Consider the following 15,862-nt stretch of genomic DNA (forward strand, 5'->3'; position numbering starts at 1 on the left):
TGTTTTAGGAAAACAGAATCCTACACAGCTACATTTACTGGGCAGGTTGTCTGTGTCTCTCAATGCACCAATGGTTTTATTTTTGATTAAATGATTGAGTTTAGAATCTCATGGCACAGAATTGGAATTGGAATCGAGCCCATTTCATTTAGAGATGAGAGACACACCAATTAGCTTTCCCAATCCATTACCTGGAGAATACAGAGTTGCTTAGACATGACAATTGTGAAATCCCCCCCACCCCCAGCCTATGTTTTTTTTTGGAGAGGGAAGACTAATCCCTAATATAATAGAAATTCCTGATGATTAAATCATTCTCCTGATATTTGCCATAAAGTACCATCTTCAATTGCATTACATTTCCTCTGTGAATTGCCCTAAATGATTCTTCTCCCTCCCAAGCTTTGGTTCCCTTCAGGCACTCAGCCTATTACCATTTCACTTTTTCCCCATCGGTCAGTTACTCTGCGGCCTTAATCCTTGTGGTGTTCATTCTCTGGATCCTCTCCAATTTGTCAATATCTTTCTGAAACGGGGCCCCCCAAATCCTGGGGCCCTTTAACATATTTAGATCAATGCTGGCTATTGTCATCTTTCACATTAAAATAACATCCGCTAATGCTGCAATGGTCTGTCTCTTATTAATGAAATTATGACCAGAACGACAGACCCTGAAACAGCAACTTTTTGCAAGTAAATATTTAAAAGCTTTGACTCTGTCTGGCTACCGTTATATGGTCATTTCCTGAAGCTTCAAAACTGTAGAGAAAGTAATAAGTAGAGTGTATTTTTTTCTCTTTTAAAAAAAAGTTGAATTGCAAAATATAGTCCTTCCTCTATCGCAATTTCTTTACTTAGTGATTTTTCTATTCTGGTGGACATAAGTGAATTGATTAAAAGAGGAGTCTGTTGTCTAATGCTAAGAAACTGCAGTTGCAGCATGACAGGTTTCAGAGGTAGCTGTGTTAGTCTGTTTCAGCAAAAACAACAAGGAATCCAGTGGCACCTTAAAGACTCACAATTATGCCATAATGTAATTAGTTCATCGTTAATGTGCCACTGGATTCCTTATTGTTTTTCTAATTGCATTGGTGAAGCATGTCTATGTTGCAAGATAAAGGCTTGCACTGGGATATAGCTTGGCTTCTTTAAAATCAATAGATAAACCTAACCATATAATTAGCTTCTGCACCCTTAGAGATAGAATTCTTACCTATAAAAAGCTTTGCAGGAACAGTGTTTAAAAGAGGCAGAAGAGGAACTGAGATTTTCAGGGATATGGTCTGTAAAGTTGAAGAAAGCAGGCAGAATCTGGAGCAAAGTGCCATGACTTAAAGTGTTTCCTTGGCTGCTGTTTGGGACTTGAATCGTACAGGTGCCATCGCGCTGACAGTGCCATGAGATTGCTGGAGGACAGTGCTTTGAGATCTCTTGCTTCTACCAGTCATTTCCTGCTGACAAGCAGGTTACCACAGGGGCTGGCTGAGAGAACTCCAGTCTCAACACCTAATACCTGACTGCTTCCTGAGGAAACTTGCCTTTGCTGGAATCTATTGTTCCCCAGTTTGGTTCCATGAGTTCTTTGGACTATTCTTTCTACCATCTGTGATAGAGTTTGAAACACTTGGGGATGGGTCCTGATCCCTATTCTGGGCCATCCTACTCTATGCCTAGGAATTGCTCTCTGTCCTCCACTGACCGTAAGGCCAAGGAACTCTATATGAGCACCACATATTTACTATTAGCCTTCTGGGGAAGTTTTGTGAAGGCCTCGGGTGTGTCTTTTCCCTTGTCTCAGGACATACTTATTAGCACACCCGCTGCTGCCTTCTTTTGTCTCATCCCACTATGCTCCTTCTGACAGATCTGATGAAGAATATAGTGAAGACTGCCTAGGAGATAAGGAACGCAAGTCAGAATTTTGCACTTTCTCCTCTGAATGCCAACCTGAGTTCATCCTCTTTATCTCAGCCAGGTGATTTTTCCAGAGCTTTCAAGATCTGCTTGGAAGAATGGCAAGGACCATGGATCTCAGAACTTTAGCAGTTCAGAAGATGTGCTGCTTAGTTGACTGACTTGAACTACCATGGAAAGGGGAAATGCTCCTTCCAATTAATGAGATGATCCTGAAATCAGCATGTTGCCTTCCTGCTTGTCCTAACCAGGAGAGCAGATGAGATGCCTCTAGCATGGATTGAAACATTTCTACCCTTGCACTGGTTCATCAGTCACATCTGAAGACCAGACAAGGGATGGATTCCATTTCCACCTGCAGGAGATGGCAAAATGACTGGATTTATGTACACTGTTACTTACCAATCAGCAGCACTGCAATTGCAGATTACGAGGAATTACAAATAAGGAATGCATCTTCTTTGCAAGAAAAATGTTCTTAGTTGTGAATTTTTTGGAACACCAGCCCAAGGTAACTAACTATCGACAGAAGATGTAAAATCACAGTTGTCTGAAATTTCTCTTACTCACTCACTCTCTCTCGTCAACTCTACCAAGATTGACAGATAATTCTATACTGAATGTCAAAAATAGATGCAACTACATCTGGATAAGGGACCTGTGATTATAGCAAAGTCAGATTGGTTTAGTCTGCCTTTCAGATATGAAGGGACAAAAAAAGACTGAAAACTTTTGAAAGTGTAATTGTCACCTGTTATTTGTGAGTCTGGGATCTCTGACATGGCTCATCTGATTAACCTAAAGAATTTGATTTCCCACCCCTCAAGTCACAGACAATACTTGCAAATTTTAGAGCCAAAAGGCCATTTCTGAGGAAGCTAGAGGGTGGTTCAAAACTGGTTTGTGATGCAAAAGTGTAAGACTCTTAATTTGGTCTGGGTGGGGCTAAAATTAGGAACACTGCATAGCTGTTTTGTCTAATGTGCAGTTCCACCGCATAATTATCTGTGTTAGGCGTCAAAAACAAATGTGTGGTTTAGAAGCATTAAAAGTAGTCATACTTCCTTTTCAGCTTTATAGATAATCAGTAGTCAAACCAAGCAATGGACATGCTGCCGAAGACAATTGTTGATACTTTTTGTTCTTGTTGTTTAAAATAAAAATATTTGCACTGCTACTGAGTCATCTTCTAATGTAGACTTTAAAAAAAAAATGCCTAGTGCTCCAGGCAACAGGAATCATACTTGCCTAAAATAGCTTTGATGCCTAAATGCCATTTAATACAATTTGTGGTTATAAGCAGTTAAACAGAACTTTGTAACTTCAGAGGAATTTGGTTTCACTTAACTTGCACAGAAGTGTGACTGTTTTTGAGGCTGGGAATTTGACTGCAAGATACTAAGTAATTTTGAATGTAATTATTATTAATTCCTTTACTTAAGCATTTATGTTAAACTGGTGGTAACAGATACATACATAGGGTCATCTCCTATAATGACATTTCCTATTAACATGTGTGCTGTTAACTCTTGTGTGTGTCTAAATATTTTAAGGCTACATAAATAAAACAAAGTAGTTTTAGGGCCCAAATTTTGGGTTCTGCAAGGTTAATCACTAAGTAATTTTTATAATTTATTTAAATGGAGAGCTCTCATAGCCTTATATGGCCCTTTGATTTTATATATTAAAAAAAAATGTGGCTACCAAAATCCATGAAAACTTACTTTGGTTTAAATATTCCCTATTAAGGCTTACAACCCTGAAACTAACTATAACCAAAAAAAGAAACCAATTAGTTTCTTTTCATTATCCAAGCTAAGTGACTGAAAGGAAGCACCATGAGGTAGATTTTTCAGCTGGTATAAATTCTAAATCTCCAGTGAAATCTATAAAGCCAGGACAATTTACACTAACTGATGATCAGCCTCATAAATGATTAAACTAAAATTTTTGTGCTTATCCCAATCCAATTCCTATTTACATTCTACGGTGTTGTTTGCAGCCTAATGTTACTCTCTGGCAAACATAAGTAAGTAGATTTACTCTTGTTGATAGTGTTCACATTCTGCTTTAAGGAACTCCCTCCAATTTAAAACCATGAATAATTGAAACCAAAAAAATTAAGTTTCAGGCCATTCCATGTGTATTTTAATTATCACGTTTCTTTCCTTGTTTTAAGTGCTTTCCCCTCCCTTGTTGCTGCATTGTACAAACCTACAGATAGTGAAACTGACTATATCCAGTGCTGTCCAGTGCAGGAAGTAAACAGCTACAGAGACCTTTGCTGTTAAAATTTGGCTTTTTATACAAGAGACATTGACAGGGAGTTCTTGTTCGTTTTTTAAAGTTGATATCCCCTTGAAGTGACACCTTGATATACACTGGGTCAAGTTCCCACCTGAAAAGGGATGTAGCAAACTTTGCTTTCATTTAGGAGCTGAGAGAATAGAATGAAGGCAGAATTGGATATGGCGCACACGTAAAAGGAATCTGTTATGTCAGACCCTGTAAAACAAAACTTGGGGGCTGGCTATCCTGCCTTCCTCATCATCCTGAGCTCTGTTTTTATTGTATCTTATTTTACTATATACAGTATCAAACAGTGACATGGAACTGTACAGTATTCAGACTGAATATTTACTGTGACGGCCATTTAGTTTGGGAAACCAAGGCCCCCATTATAGATACCCCCTCATCTAATACTGTGGCCTAAGTGTAGCACTTAGAAAATTGAACGTTAAAGAATGGATTGTCTATCTTCGGTTGGGGGGAAAATATCCAACAAAATGTTCTTAACAAACCCCAGTGTGGCAGGCTGGTGAATGAAACACTGTCAGAGTTGAGCGCTTTTGCACCGAGCCCCTTGTGAGTTAGTGACTTTGCTCACTGTTAGCAGACTGTGAGCTGCTAAGTCTGCTCGGCAAGATGAAAGGCACCATCCCCAAGCACGAAGCTTTTTCAAAACCACATCCAGCATACGTTGCTTGTTTGTCTTAGTGTGTTCAGCCGATCTAAAAACCGCTCGAGTTACTCTGTGATGGTACAGTTTCTCTTCACGGCAAGTCCTTGTGAACCTGCTGATAAGGAGTCTTTTGGCTGCTTTAAAGCATCATTTTACATGGATGATGTCTTTCCTTGTTAGACTTTCTCTCGCCATTTTCAATGCATTCTTTCTGCTCCGCATAAAATTGCAGCGTGTTATGGCTCTCGGCTCTCCCTGGAGAGGTTTGTGAAGATTCCAGGTAAAGTTTGTTTCCTCCTATATCTTAATGTAATATATTCTGGCACGGTATTTTTACACACAACATTTTTAAAATAAGAATAGAAATAGGGTTGTTGGGGTTTTTTTGGTTTAATAAAAGCTATATGATTTAGAAACTTGTTTTATCTCATCAGATGTCACTTGAGAAGTGAGTGGTTTTCCAGTTATTTATTTCTTTTACTGCTGGGCTGTTCTTTATATTGCACCAGAATATAAAATGCACATGACATCATCTGGACCTGAGCGTGCTTTGTAATACCTTCAGTAAAGGTAAATCTTAGATCAGGGCCAGCACTGATTAATCCTAGATGCATTTCCAAGTTCTAAAATAACGAAACAAACTTCACTGTAACTCTTTAGCTAGAGCAAGTTGCCTTCAACAGTAGTAAAAACATGCCCGTAGCTAATAGGAAAAAAGAAGAGATTGCTGACAACACCACCTAGGGAATTAGAAGTTTTAAATTCAGCATTTGCAAAGGAGCACCTGGTAATTTGTTCTTGGTGTAAGGGGGAATTTTTCTACAGAGGGCCAAAATGAGGTTGAAAAATCAGCTACCCCCTTGTGGTGTTGCTGCTTTGGTATGAGGATCTGTATTGTTGTTCCTAGGAAGGAAATGCCCATATTAGGCTAATTAGACTCCACCCACAGGAAGCAGCCTAATATACACTTTGTCCTAGTTGCTAATCAAAAAAAAAATAAATAGAATAGGTGGAATGTAACATTTCCTTGAGGCTATGTGTGAGTGGCAATATGTAACCGTGTGTTTCTCAAATATTTAAACTCCCGTTGATACATTAGAGCTTAATGATGGGAAACACGAAAGCTCTTGGGAGCATGCTAATGGCAGAGAAATGGAGCCGCTGGCGTCTATCATGCCGATAACCCATATATTTAGAGACCTCTGATAGCAGCTGCTTACAGGATATAGTGAGTAATGGCTCAGATGGAGATTTTGTATTCTGTATTCATGGATCATTGACACAGAAGTGCCTCAAAAGACTCAGTAGCACAAAATAGCATGAAAAGGTAAATTGCCACGTCTTAGTTAACATAACTGATACAAGCCTCTACTCTTGCCATGTTCTCAAACCTGTGCAGCTCTGCCTAATCTGTCTCTCATCTTCCCTTACGCCTAACTATGAGCCAAATGTTGACTTCAGTTGGAGATGCAAACTGGGTGTCAGTCATATCCGTGCATCGGGCCGCAGACACTGCTTTTGTGAAAAAATAGCGTTTCACAAGCTGGTTATTTTTTTCCTTTTTATGGGTTTTTAAATTGCCTTTTTAATTCCATCATACCCTTTCGCTTTCCTAGTATGGAGTAGGGCAAAGAGAAGCAGCAAAACTGATCTTCTTGTTTGCTGTCTGTAGTTACGAGGATGTGCTAAGTCCTATTTCGAGGTGGGGGGAAAAGAAACGTTTGGCTCATCTGGTCCATACCCCTGCGAGAACATGATGGCTCTCTACGAACACTCTTGAGTGTTTTGTCCAGTTCTACGCTTCCGATAACATGCAATATAAAGATCCCACATTCTGCTTTGTATGAACAAACACTCACGGGATCACAGTAGAACAGCTTTGATGGGAGAGATGGATCAGCACTCCAGAACATCCAATGGTTTGGTGGGTTATGGCACTAATTGGGGGGGGGGGGGGGGAGAGAGGGAGACTCCAATTCAATCCCCTGCTCTGAATCAGGGAAAGTAGAGATTTGAACCCTAGTCTCCCACATCTCAACAACTGCTGTAGTCACTGAGCTCTGGGGTAGAACAGGACTGTCGCCCCCTGCTGGGCGAGCTGAGTGCTCACAGCAGAGCTACTGAATTAGACGGTGCAGACAAGCTAGGCACGGGGATGCTGAGTTGGTGAATCCCACCAAGCAGTTTGGTGGAGTCTGGATTGTGGTGGCTTTGTGCATTTCCCACTGATAGAAATGTAAGCACCAGTGGAAACTCAAGCACCCAAATTCCAAAGTGAGGCAGCTACTGAGCAGTAGCTCTGTGAATGGCAGTAGCACCTAAATATTGGACATAAGCTCCTATGCCCTCCTTGTGAATCTCGCTCAGGCACTGGCAATAAGCAGCCCGCAGGCTGGGCGCGGTTCACCGGGTTAGCCCCTGGTGGGCCGCTGGCACTTTATGTACCTGCATGTCCACCCATTGGATAGCTGTTCCCAACCAATGAGAACAGGACAATGCTTCCCACAACTCTCATTGGCCAGGAACTGCAGTCTCTGCAGCCCACGGGAGCTGCAAGCAGCCGGACCTGAGGATGCGCAGGTAAATGTAGTGCCAGTGGTCCACCAGGGGCTAACTGTGGTGGCCTACACCCGGCTTATTGCCCACTCCACTCGAGCTGTTGTAGGCTGCTTGTTTCAGAGGGAAAGAAGAAGGTGACTACACAGGGCCACTACCTTGTCACATATCGCTAAAGATCTGGCTTGCTGAATTGACAGTCTGCCAAGTAATAGGGTTGCCCACCCTCCAGGGTGGTCCTGAAGTGTCCAGGAATTAAAGGTCAATCTTTAATTAAAGATAATATCATGTGATGAAACTGCCAGGAATTTATCCAGCCAAAGCTGGCAATTCTATCAATGACCAAATATGCCCCTAGTGCACACATGTACCTCTTGCATACCAAATGGTAGCTGGTATTTTGTGTCTGATGGATTTTCTCCTTTTAATAGACATTGTTCCTCCATATGTTGTTTTTTCATATGTAATAGCATCTGGCACTTCCAAGCAGGTATCTTTCAACAGTGATGGGGGAAGTGCTTGTAGAAGACAATGCTGGTTGGGTTGGATGTTCTTAGTGGGTTTTCTCTCCTCTTTTCCTTATAATAATATATGGAGATATATCTATCTCATAGAGCAGGAAGGGACCTTGAGAGGTCATCAAGTCCAGTCTCCTGTCCTCATGGCAGGACCAAATACCATCCCTGATAGATTTTCCCCAGATTCCTAAATGGCCCCCTCAAGAATTGAACTCACAGCCCTAGGGTTAGCAGGCCAATGCTCAAACCACTGAGCTATCCCTCCCTGCTAATTGATACCTCGTATTCTCCATTTGCAAATGAAGGACACTGACTCTATCCTAATAAAAAAAAAAGTCAAGTTAAGCTTGAAAAATTAAATAGAAATTAGTGCAGAAATGTTTTTCTTATCCTTTAACTTTTCCCCTTGCATATATGCCACGTATAGGGTCTTTTAGGTTATGCTAAAGGTGTAATACCACGTGGGGCTAAAGTCACAAAGAAAGTACATTCTTCTCCCAAAGAACCTGCATGCAGATTCCACTCTTGGTGGGCATTTGCCATCTGCACATGAGACCAGATTGTCCATGCTAAGAGCATGCTCTGGATGACCTATCCCCTGCCAATCAAGAGTATAAAAGTGGAGAGGGGTCCAGCTACCTCTTGGTTCCTTCTTATCACAGTGGCTGTGAGATGGAACCCATGGCAGCATGTACCTCTGTTGCACACTGTGCAATTTAGCTTAGGAGATTTTTAGGATTAGTATAGTATATTAACGCTGATTTTGCTATGGCTCAGGCAATGTCTGATGCCTGTTTGGGTAACAGTCCCATAGTGTTTTATTATTTTAATTCCTTGGCTGGGAAACAGTCAACTGCAGACAATGGGAGACACGAGGCTCTGTGGTTACAGACACGTTAGGTAAACAAAGTGGCGTGGGCCCATCAGTGGCTTCCCCGGGCAGGCATGAGGCCCACTTTGAGAACCATTGACTTTAAGCAAGGTCAGGATTTACACCAGGACAATGTGATGTGCATGGAATTCTACCATTTCTCATAAAATGGAAAGGGAGGGGTCTTATAGGAGGGAGTTATTCTCCAGAATGACCACAGGGGGGCAGCAAGGGGCCAGAGATGGGGATTGGGACCGCTATAATCTCATTGGTCCTGCAGGGGGCAGGGGTGAAGAAAGGGACAACTATCTACTACATATTTCCGAGAGTTTGTCTGTCTGTGTCTGTCTGTCTGTCCCCCAGGTGGGGGACATGAACCCTTCCCCTGACTATTCCCACTGCAGTGGCCACGGACAGATGCTTCTCAATTGACCCCAAGCTGCTACGGTGAGAGAGGCCTGGGGTAGCCTGCGTTCTGAACCCTTCATCCCCAGCCCCACCCCATCGCAATGACTTAAATGAAGAAAACCAAAACTTACTTGAGTGACCCACCCAAGCAAGACCAGGTGCTGGGGAGAAAGGTTCTGCCGAGTCTGTTAGCGCATGCTTACAGATTCCTGGTGCACCCTTTTGCGAGAGGCATTCCTAGGTATGCTCTGCACTCCAGGGATCCTCTTGGCAGGGAAACCTAGAGGGTGCAAAAATGGTGAGCTAAACGAGTGAGTCCCCAAAGTTCTTATTTTGCTTGAGATGTACTTGGCCCACCCGCAACTGCCAGGTGGTTGCACAAGAGCATAACTGAGAATATTTCTCTATGTTGCGTGGGATACTATCTTATGATTTCTCCTTTTTATCCTGTATAATCCCAGATTTCTTTAACTATTGGAATAGGTCCCTCTCCCTCCACTATGGGCTGATCTTTGTTTTTTCTGGTCTCTTTATATTCATGATAGCTTTATACTTGTTCCCATATTAAGACAGGGTTACAGAAGGCATTTAGAGCCAAAATCTGACCTATTTTAAAAGTGATACAACCTGATGGTGAATTTTCCCCCACATTCTCAGGCTCTGATTCAATTCTGCCTTCTACCTGGTGCAGTTATTTATACCTGTGCATAGTGTGTGGGTAAAAATGCTACTATATCACAATGGTAGCATTTAAAATCCAATTGATGCTATTCTGCACAGTTGTAAATTACTGTATAAGGTTCAGGACAACAAAAATTTAGGCCTTGAACATCTTGTTCACTGGAGGGGGAGGGGAAACAAACAACCGAACCTTATTGCTCTGACACTGGCAGACTAGTGCACGAGAATGAAGAGGATTAGAACCGGTCTCGAATGTTAACCCTTTGTGCCAGGAGTATTGCATGTCACATGAGGCGGTGAGCTTCAGGAGTTCCGTGTGCTCCCCTAGCACTGCTCCCTCTGCTGGGCTGGAACAGCTCCTGTAACTCCTCAGGGCTTTCTCCAATGCTGAGCTGTGGTGTTGTAGCTGGGTTGTGGGCCTAGGATAGTAAGGAGATACGGTTGGCGAGGATATGCTTTTTATTGGGCCAACTTCTGTAGCGGAGACCGATGAGCTTTTTCAGAAGTTGGTCCACCGAAAGACGATGCTGCAGAAACACAAACAACAGTTGATGGCATCAGGTTTACTTGTGAAACAAACCTCTTGCTAATTCAACTTTGCTCCAAGCACAGCAGAGAGATTTTGAGGGGCTTTGGGTATATTCTAAATAAGGATTGCAATACACTGGAATGCATTATCATATAAATAGTAGCCCAGTGTCTGAGAGTCTGTAACACCGAAATGCTGGCTGTTCCCTCTGGGGGGCGCTGTTGCCTGAAATGCTGGCTGTTCCCTCTGGCTGGCCTGTGCTGCATGGGGAGTGCGGGGCCCAAACGGCCGCTTGCACCACTTGCTCCCCTGCGGTGGCCCGGCGGAGTGGCACAGAAGTCAGCCAAGTGCCACGGTTGGAGGGGAAGGGGGGCAGGGCGGTGACATGCGGCGTGACAGCAAGTCCGGGCCCCGCCCCCGGCCATGAACGTCACCGCCCCACCCCCCTTCGCCTCCCGCTGTGGCGCTGCTCAGCCAGGCCGCCACGTGGGAGCAAGCGGCACAAGTGACCATTTGGGCTCTGCGCCCCCCATGTGGCATGGGGAATGCGGAGCCCAAACGGCCATTTGGGCTCTGCAGTAGAGAGAGAGAGAGAGAGAGAGACGGGGGGAGGAAGTAGGAAGAGGAGAGAGATGGAGCGAGAGACCAGAGGCTCAGGAGAGAAGACCGACGTGGAGGAGAGACCTGAAAATCCCGTCTTATGACGGGCTAATTGGCTAGTCATATATATATATATATATATATATATATATATATATATAGTGGCCCAGTGTCTGAGAGTCTGTAACGCTGAAATGCTGGCTGTTCCCTCTGGGGGGCGCTGTTGCTGAAATGCTGGCTGTTCCCTCTGGGGGGCGCTGTTGGCTGAAATGCTGGCTGTTCCCTCTGGGGGGCGCTGTTGCTGAAATGCTGGCTGTTCCCTCTGGGGGGCTGTTGCTGAAATGCTGGCTGTTCCCTCTGGGCGGCCCGTGCTGCATGGGGAGTGCGGGGCCCAAACGGCCGCTTGCTCCCTGCGGCGACCCGGCTGAGTGGCACAGAGTCAGCCGAGCGCCACGGCGGGAGGCGAAGGGGGGCAGGGCGGTGATGTGCGGCGTGACAGCGGCTCCAGGCCCTGCCCCCTGGCCATGAATGTCACCGCCCCGCCCCCCTTCGCCTCCAGCCGTGGCGCTCGGCTGACTTCTGCCCTACTCAGCCAGGCTGCCGCGTGGGAGCAAGTGGCACAAGCGACCTTTGGGGCTCCACAGCCCCCATGTAGCATGGGAAGTGCAGTGCCCAAACGGCCATTTGGGCTCCGCGGTCCCCCGAGGGAGAAGCAGGAGGGGGAGGAGAAGAGAAAGAGAGACAGAGAGAGGCAGGAGGAGAGCTGAGAGAGAAGGGGAGACAGGAGGAGGAGGAGAGAAAGAGACGGAGCGAGATACCGGAGGCTCAGGAGAGAAGACAGACGTGAAGGAGAGACCTGAAAATCCCGTCTTATGACGGGCTAATGGGCTAGTAACATAAGAACGGCCGTACTGGGTCTGACCAAAGGTCCATCTAGCCCAATCTCCTGTCTGATGACAGTGGCCAGTGCCAGATGCCCCAGAGGGAGTGAACAGAACAGGAAATCATCTCGTGATCCCTCTGCTGTCACCCACTCCCAACCTCTGACAAACAGAGGCCAGGGACACTATTCCTACCCATCCTGCCTAGTAGCCATTGATGGACCTAACCTCCATGAATGTCTCTAGTTCTTTCTTAAATCCTGTTAAAATCCTGGTCTTCACAACATTCTCTGGTAAGGAGTGTGCTTGCTGTAAGTCAGTGGTCTCCAACCTTTTTACACCCAAGATCACTTTTTAAATGACAGACCAAGCCAAGATCTACCGCCCCACCCCTTCCTTGAAGCCCCACCCTCTCTCTCTCCTCCTCTCCATCACTTGCTATCCCCAATCCTTATACTGCTACTTTAAAAAAAATCCCACCATTCCTCGCAGCTACTCACCTGTGCTGTTGCTCAGTGAGTAGCTGCTCCTCAAATGAGGAAATCTAATGTAAATGTACCGCACAGGCACGCAGTTCAGAGAGGGCTCAAGAGCTACTCTTAGAGCCTCCGAGATCTACTGGTAGATCGCGATCTACCGGTTGGTGACCACAGCTGTAAGTCATGCTTTGGGTGAGGTTGAATCAGGCTCCGCTGAAGGGGATAATGGGATCTCACTGGATCCCTAGTTAAAGCCAGGAGCTGGGCTGGTTTCCCTGTCTCTCATGAGTGTGCTCTCCCGCACTGGAATGACTAAATTCACCGTGACTGAGATGACATCCCGGGCTCACAGAAATACACAAGAAGAGTGGGTCTTCAGTCTCTGGGAATGGACCAGACTGAAAGTATTATTTAAAAATCCCTCCATTCCAATACTCAGGCATAGAGGCTGAACATGATGTACCACTATCATTATTTAGTCCCTCTAGACTTCAGGAAGAAGGATAAATATTTCCAGCAATAGCCGGCAAGCCGGTGGGGGGGGATTTTATGGGAGAACCCTGGCGAATTAGCAGCAGCATATTACTGCCCAGAACATGTGGTTAGTAAAGAGAATGGTTTGGGACTGTTTTTCAAAGGAAGTCATTCTCCAGAAGGAGCCAGACACATTTCGACCTTCTACACATGCAACTTTGATTTTTCATAATTTCTGAGGGTGGAGTCAGCCCTCCTTACAACACCCCGCCCCATTCCGGGTGAACTTATTATGTTGAGGTCCTGTCTCTACAACCTCTCGCTCGAGCCGTCTTGCTCTCTTCATATAACTCTGGGTCTATTCCCCCATTCCCCAGCTTGGTGAATGCTCTAGCTCCCACAATTGCTGAGTTGGCTCTTTCTGGTGGCGTTTTTCCTACAGTTTTGCCCTCTCCTCATTGGATCACTCAGCTCTTGTGTCCTTCAGTCCGTTAACACCTCTGACTTCTTTGCTGCTCTCTGCCTGGAATTGACTAACTCAAAGAAGGGGCCACAGTCCTCCACATCCCCAGCTCCACTCTCCCCCCTCCCCCACTCTTTCTCATCTATGGCTCTCCCCCCGCCCCCACCCCCACGGCTTTTTTCTTTGTTTACCTCTGACTCTGCTGCTCAGGAGCAGAATATCTCTAGAAGGAAGTAAGGGGCAGTGCAGACATCCACCCCCAGAAGTGAATCCTCTCCGTATTGAGGAACCAGTCGCAATCTATCTCTGATGCGACTCCCTGCCGCTCTTAAGAGTCTCACTCCCTTCTGATGCATTCTTCAAGCTGCTTTCTCTCTCGCCCTCTTGACTGGCTATCCAGGAGCATCTTGGGAGGTGGGAATTTTCTTCCAGAAGTTGACAAGCACTTTCCCGTCTCTCCCTCCCATCATCCTTTTCTTTCTGCCCTGCGTTCTTCCCAGCTTCTGATTATATCTCCTACCACTAGCAATGCCCCACTAGTTAGGCCTCAGCTTTGTCCCCACCATGTCCATCTGTTGAGCATTCATAGAATCATAGGACTGGAAGGGACCTCGAGAGGTCATCGAGTCCAGCCCCCCGCCCTCAAGGCAGGACCAAGCTCCGTCTACACCATCCCTGACAGATGTCTATCTAACCTGTTCTTAAATATCTCCAGAGAGGGAGATTCCACCACCTCTCTTGGCAATTGATTCCAATATTTGACCACCCTGACAGTTAGGAATTTTTTCCTAATGTCCAGTCTAAACCTCCCTTGCTGCACTTTAAGCCCATTACTCCTTGTCCTGTCCTCAGAAACCAAAAGGAACAAATTTTCTCCTTCCTCCTTGTGACACCCTTTTAGATATTTGAAAACCGCTATCATGTCCCCCCTTAATCTTCTTTTTTCCAAACTAAACAAGCACAGTTCATGAAGCCTGGCTTCATAGGTCATGTTCTCTAGACCTTTAATCATTCTTGTCGCTCTTCTCTGTACCCTTTCCAATTTCTCCACATCGTTCTTGAAATGTGGTGCCCAGAACTGGACACAGTACTCCAGCTGAGGCCTAACTAGTGCAGAGTAGAGCGGCAGAATGACTTCACGAGTTTTGCTTACAACACACCTGTTGATACAACCTAGAATCATATTTGCTTTTTTTGCAACAGCATCATACTGTTGACTCATATTCAACTTGTGGTCCACTATGACCCCTAGATCCCTTTCCGCCATGCTCCTTCCTAGACAGTCGCTTCCCATCTTGTATGTATGGAACTGATTGTTCCTTCCTAAGTGGAGCTCTTTGCATTTCTCTTTATTAAACTTCATCCTGTTTACCTCTGACCATTTCTCTAACTTGCTAAGGTCATTTTGAATTATGTCCCTATCCTCCAAAGAAGTTGCAACCCCACCCAGTTTGGTATCATCTGCAAACTTAATAAGCGTACTCTCTATCCCAATATCTACATCCTTGATGAAGATATTGAACAGTATGGGTCCTAAAACAGACCCTTGCGGAATTCCACTTGTTATCCCTTTCCAGCAGGATTTAGCACCGTTAACAACAACTCTCTGACTACGGTTATCCAGCCAATTATGCACCCAGCTTATCGTGACCCTATCTAAGTTATATTTGTCTAGTTTATCAATAAGAATATCATGTGAGACCGTATCAAATGCCTTACTGAAGTCTAGGTATATGACATCCACCGCTTCTCCCTTATCCACAAGGCTCGTTATCCTATCAAAGAAAGCTATCAGATTAGTTTGGCATGACTTGTTCTTCACAAACCCATGCTGGCTATTCCCTCTCACTTTATTACCTTCCAAGTGTTTGCATATGATTTCCTTAATTACCTGCTCCATTATCTTCCCTGGGACAGACGTTAAACTGACCGGTCTGTAGTTTCCTGGGTTGTTCTTATTCCCCTTTTTATAGATGGGCACAATATTTGCCCTTTTCCAGTCTTCTGGAATCTCCCCTGTCTTCCATGATTTTTCAAAGATCATAGCTAAAGGCTCAGATACCTCCTCTATCAGCTCCTTGAGTATCCTGGGATGCATTTCATCAGGACCTGGTGACTTGCTGACATCTAACTTTCCTAAGTGATTTTTAACTTGTTCTTTGTGTATCCTATCTTCTAAACTTACCCTCTCTCTGCTTGTATTCACTACGTTAGGCACACCTCCAGACTTCTCGGTGAAGACCGAAACAAAGAAGTCATTGAGCATCTCCCCCATTTCCAAGTTTCCTGTTACTCCTTCTCCCTCCTCACTGAGCAGTGGGCCTACCCTGTCCTTGGTCTTCCTCTTGCTTTTAATGTATTTATAAAAGGTCTTCTTGTTTCCCTTTATGCCTGTAGCTAGTTTGATCTCATTTTGTGCCTTTGCCTTTCTAATCTTGCCCCTGCATTCCTGTGTTGCTTGCCTATATTCATCCTTTGTTATTTGTCCTAGTTTCCATTTTTTATAGGACTCCTTTTTTATTTTGA

General features: G+C 44.7%; 1 protein-coding gene across 2 annotated transcripts in view; it reads left to right on the top strand.

Moving 5' to 3' along the window:
• Nucleotides 1-15,862, top strand: part of SLC4A11 (solute carrier family 4 member 11) — a 256,640-nt gene that overhangs the window by 54,215 nt on the left and 186,563 nt on the right. Inside the window, exon 1 of one of the 2 annotated variants that reach the window (XM_075931014.2) lies at nt 4,901-5,156. The exons of the other annotated variant lie outside the window; for it this stretch is intronic. The gene's annotated coding sequence lies outside the window, so the exon portion shown is untranslated. Of the gene's footprint in view, nt 1-4,900; nt 5,157-15,862 lie in introns of those variants that run through there. 2 annotated transcript variants of the gene reach the window in all.

Source organism: Pelodiscus sinensis, chromosome 4 (genome assembly GCF_052426305.1).
Source record: "Pelodiscus sinensis isolate ZL-2025 chromosome 4, ASM5242630v1, whole genome shotgun sequence".
Classification (NCBI taxonomy): Eukaryota; Metazoa; Chordata; order Testudines; family Trionychidae; genus Pelodiscus; species Pelodiscus sinensis.